The 5,733-nt window shown below is 37.5% G+C and overlaps 1 pseudogene; it reads left to right on the top strand.

Moving 5' to 3' along the window:
* The first annotated feature begins 47 nt into the window (after positions 1-47).
* On the top strand, positions 48-1,247 carry LOC130736629 (pentatricopeptide repeat-containing protein At1g12775, mitochondrial-like; annotated as a pseudogene).
* The last annotated feature ends 4,486 nt before the right edge of the window (positions 1,248-5,733 follow it).

Genomic DNA, 5,733 nt, shown 5'->3' with positions numbered 1-5,733 from the left:
TTAACATTTAACAAAATCTTCCTAATCCCTCTTTTCTTCATTCCTTTCACTCTCACTCTCACAATCCTGGTGATGCCGTCTCACACTTCAATCGCTTACTCCGAATGTGTCCTACTACCCCTTCCATCGTTGAATTTAACAAGATTTTAACTTCCCTTGTTAAGACCAAGAAGCATTACTCCACCGCTATCTCGCTTTCTCACCAGATGGAGTTCACTGGAATCAAGCCAAGCCTTGTTACTATGAACATCTTGATCAATTGCTACTGCCACCTAGGTCAAATCAATTCCGCTTTTTCTGTACTCGCTAGAATTCTCAAGAGTGGTTATCAGCCTGATACCATCACCTTCAATACTCTCATCAAAGGTCTCTGTCTTCACGGCAAGGTCCCCAAAGCACTGCAATTTCATGATGACGTGCTGGCAAAGGGATTTCTGTTGAATCAAGTCAGTTGCGCGACCTTGATCAATGGGCTATGTAAAATTGGGGAAACAAGAGCTGCTTTGGAGTTGCTTAGGCGGATTCAAGGGCGAGGGATTTAACCTAATGTGGTAATGTACAACACCATCATTGATAGCCTGTGTAAAGATAAACTTGTAAGTCATGCTTGCAATTTATATTCTGAAATGCTTGCAAAGAGAATTCCTCCTGATATTTTCACTTACAATGCTTTAATATATGGCTTTTGCATTGTTGGTCAATTGAAACAAGCAATTGGGTTGCTAGATGAAATGGGATTGAAAAACATAGACCCAGATGTGTATACTTATAATATATTGGTCGATGCTTTAGGTAAGGAAGGGAAGGTGAGAGAAGCTAAGAACATGTTAGCTGTGATGATGAAACAGGGTGTGAAACCTAATGTTGTTACTTATAATTCTTTGATGGATGGGTATTGCTTAGTTAATGAAGTAAGCAAGGCCAAATATATATTCTGCGAAATGGCTCAACGAGGAGAGACTCCAGATGTTCATAGCTACAATATCATAATCAACGGACTATGTAAGATTAAAATGGTTGATGAAGCCTTGAATCTCCTTGCAGAAATGGATTACAAAAAGGTTGTTCCTGATACAGTTACCTACAATATTCTTATTGATGGTTTATGCAAAACAGAGAGAGTCTCTCATGCTTGGGAGCTCATGGATGAGATGCATGTTAAAGGTCAACCAGCTAATATAATCATTTTTTTATGTCAGGACATTATAATAGTATTTTTCTTCTTCAATTGCAAGAGAGATCATTAAGTTTTTACCCTTTGACTTAGTCATAGTGCCTCTTATGTGATTTTAAATGCATAGTTCCATATTGATACATACAACTGCTATTCTCTCCTTTCTGGGCACATTTTTTGTGTATTTATTTTGCTTCTAGCATTTACTTTAAGCTTGAAGTTGGGCCTTGAAATTGAAAGTTTTTCAAATGAATGATGAATATTTCACAATTTGCCACATTTGACACTTCTACTGTAATCTTACATGTTTCTTTTTGTGATAAGATGTATCTTGTTGCTTATAACATGTGAATTATACCTAGGAATCGATTTAGATCGAAGAAAAAGTTCGGAAACCCTATTTTACATAGTGGCCGAAACCTATTGCTTAGAGTACCGTGTCCAAAAATAATTTTTGGGTCTCTATGACCTGAGCCATTGCGTAGCTCTTCCGATTGTCGAAATTTTGGCGCTGGTTTTGTGTCATTCCGAGTTCTGTAGCTCGAGTTATGCTCGTTTTAGCGAACGAGGTTATGTCGTCTATTCATGCTTAAAAATTGTACTTGGAGCAGGAAAAGAGGATTGTGAAGGAGCCTTGCTTGAACACACTGGACGAGTTCGAGGTTAGGGCAACTTACTTACTAGCTATTTGTATTGTAGGCGTCGATAACTTCGACTTGAGTATTGCTTGATATTGAATATTGCTTGGATATTGTTTATCGCTTTGAATTGGAAAATGTTTTCTGGAGGCTTCGGCCGGGTGAACTTATATGAGACGTGTGTCTCCGTTTTCTGAGAGGCTTCGGCCGTTTACTGGTTTCTGTCTTATCGCTTTCTAGTGGATATGACAAGGTTATGTTTACAGCACTGCCATATTGATTCATCGCTCGATAGAGCTTGATGTATTTGCGTTATGATTAAATTGTGCTGACTATATTCGTGTATTTTGATACCACTTTTGGGAGTGTAGAATACACTTACCTTCGTCATGACAAGGACGGGTTTGTTTTGGGAACGTTTGTTAGGTCGGACCAAGGTTCGAACCTTCATTGTTTTAGGGGATCTAGTGTTTTCTCGGAGAGTTGTTTGGGTTTGATGGGAACTTTGAACTTATAGAGTTTTGGACCGAAAATAATCATAATATGTTTTATGTAAATAAATCCATAATATACTTACTAAGAATATAATGTTTTTAATTAATGACGATGATTCAACAGAAAAGACTTAGGAATGAAAGTGAGTTTGGAAAACGGGAATGGGTCGGTGATCCTAGCTTTGGGAACTTTATTTTGAAAGGTGTTGGAAATGAAAACTGAACTTTGGAATTAACGACATAATGGATTAACTCACGATGGAACACTTTACCTAATAAAAGAAATATTGTTTTAAGGGAACTCATTTTTATGGAAAAGAATTTGAAGACGGGCTTTAGCCAAGGGTCTGGGCATTAGTAAGGTACCTAGTAGAGTACACTTGGCACAACAGGTAGTGACGGTCAGCCGTGTAGAGTTGTATCGTGCCTGTTGATGTCTGGCGTAGCAAGCAGAATGGTTAAACCCTTAGGGTCACAACCGACTTGACTATAGCCTAGGGTTCTCGTTGTAGAAGCCTTTGGTCAATGAACCAATTTTACCTGTGAGGACGAATCGTTGTTTAGCTAACCATATTTCACCCATGCATACACGCGATGAAGTGCCAAGTGGAGTACTTCGGTATAGCAGGAAGCAACGATCAGCCGTGTAGAGTTGAATCGGTCCTGATTATACCTGGCACAACAGGAGGTAACGATCATCCATGTAGAGTTGTATCGTGCCTGTTGATGTCCGGCATAGCAAGCAGAAATGGTCGAACCATGTAGAGTTTGTACCGTCTTGACTATAGCCAAAGGTGATAAGTGACGCCCGAGCAGAAATGGTTAAACACGAGGCCAGTGTTACGACCGTCTCGAGGTGCCCAGCCTTTAAGTGGCAATACCATTGGTTTGTCCCGTCGCCAAGCAGAGTGACGTTATTCGGGTTTGTGTCAGCATATTCTGCATTGGCATACCATGCATTTAACTATATTCGTTGATATATTGCTTATCGAGTTTTCGAGATATAACTTATTGAACTGTTGAGATATTGAATATTGAATTTAGAAATCTGATAACATGTTATGTATATACCTTAGGGTAGACGATACATAACTTATATGGATATATACAACCTATATATATATACCCCTTTATTCATCACATGTTGCTTGTATTATCTATTATATTCTGTGAGTTGACCCTAGCGCCTTGGCTTTGTGTGTATGGTTGTGTTTGGGCGGTCGGCCTGCTGCCAGACGTCCAACAGCTGATTCAAGATGGATCGTCGTTCGGGGAGGATCCGGAGCGCAATGACTATTACTGAGACTTTGACGTGGACCCGGACTTCATGCATGATCGGATGAGGGTCGATGTTAGGAGTGTATTATATGGGGGGATTGTTTTCACAGCTCTGATTGTCATTTCCCGTTTTGGGGTTGACTTATCTCCTTGAAAACTGTATTCATAAAACTCATGGCTCTGACCATGGGATGCACTTATTCGCCTGCGGGCACTATCCCCAATTACTTTATGTTTATTATCTTTGGGTTGAGTCTTCATTATGTTAAGTCTTCTATTTGAAAAGAAAACGAAAAAAAATATTTACGCATTTTCCGCACTATTGATTTAAAGTCACTAAAGTGACACCACCGAAATCGGGGTGTTACAAAAGTTATGTATAAAAAAAAAAGAGATGAGATTAATTTTTATGCACCGACAGTGTAAATAAGTTTTACACCATCATTCAATCATATTCTTCCATTTTGTTAGCTCACAATTAATTTTGAATTTAAGAATATCTAAAAATAGGAAATGGAAGGTTGTGATTGAATGATGGTATAAAACTTTTTCACCGTCGGTGCATAGAAATTAATCTCTAAAAAAAATGGGAAATAAGTTGGGCTGATGGCATTATGGCATATTCTCGGATTGACTTATTCAGTTTGGTTACCAATAGAAAAGTATAAAACCAATAACATATCTCGAGACACATTTTCTTCACAAAAAGGGAACAAGAGTTTAGAGCCAAGCCTATTTTTTTTATAAGCACGAATATATATTGAAATGAAGTATAAGGGTAATTCAACCCAATACAATAGAGATATAAAGAAGAAAAGAGTGAGATGGTAACATTATCCCATCACTTCTTGGAGGAAGAATTTTAGAAAAAAATCTCTTTAAAACCTTATTAGGAAAAACTCATTCGGAAAAACCTAGGGAAGGAAAAAGAGGATAAATTTCTAAAATCGGAAAAAACCACTAAGAAAAGTTACAAATAAACCAAGAAAGACAAATGCCAAATTCTACCACTCCACCACCAAGCCAGATCAGATCTGTCCGCAAGTAGAATCACCAAAAGCAAGCACCAGAAAACATTGAAATGAGTATACTTCCGCACAACCGGATGGAAAATCTGCACCAAAAGGACTCCGCTACCCCTTTCAGTCAAACCGTAGCAGAAACAAAACACCATCAAGTCAATTAATCCCCAAAAACTTCAACACCACTCCCATAGACCACTCAAGCCTCATTAAAATCTTACTAGGAAAAACTCCCTTGAGAAAACCTAGTAAGGAAAAAGAGTAACCAAGAGCTAAAACCTAGACGAAGCACTAATTGATAGTTACTGTATTATCTTTCGATGACAAAGTTACTCCCTCTGTTTCATAATAACTGTCCACTTAGAGAGAAAAAGTTTGTTTCACTATAATTGTCGACTTAGAATTCTAATGAAGCATTAATTGATGTTTACATAGATTGCCCCTATGAGAAGAATAAATGAGGAGAGATAAAAGTACAATGTAAAGGGTAAAATACGGAAACAAATGATATGTTTTAAAAAGTTAACGATATTAATTACATTTTTTTATGTGTGCATCTTCTGTTTCGGGACACTTATTTTGAAACGGAGGAAGTACATAAAAATCAATAAATGTCAGCAAAATAATTTGAAGTTGAGAACCAACAAGTTTCAGCTGATTTTTCTTATATACAATATATTTTGTATGTTAAAATGCAGCAATTTTTTTGTCTATAACCAGTTTCCCCCACTAATCAGATGGAGGACCATTACAAAACAACAACAAAGCTATATCCCACTAAGTGAGATCGGCTATATGAATCACCCAATGTCTGTCGTGTTTGATCCATATTAAAGATACTGGTTAGTTTTAGTTGGCTGCCAAAGGCCTAACGCACCATTTCTCCTTCACCTGGGCTTAGCAATGGCTATGAAAGCATATACAGTCTGTCTTCCTTAACCAAACTGGATTTTAACCATAACCACTTTCTAGAAGTAGTTTAGTTCTTAAAACCAAATCCTAAATACTGGTTATGAAATGGATAGGTTTAGTTATTACCATGAACACCCCTATATAGAGCGTTTGCAGGATAATTACAATTTATGATAAACTAAGAACTGGAAATAAAATATCTTACAGTTCAATAT

The sequence above is a fragment of the Lotus japonicus genome, chromosome 2 (genome assembly GCF_012489685.1).
Source record: "Lotus japonicus ecotype B-129 chromosome 2, LjGifu_v1.2".
In the NCBI taxonomy this organism is placed as follows: domain Eukaryota; kingdom Viridiplantae; phylum Streptophyta; class Magnoliopsida; order Fabales; family Fabaceae; genus Lotus; species Lotus japonicus.
Note: the sequence above shows the minus strand (reverse complement) of the source record. Positions and strands in the feature narration are given on the sequence as shown.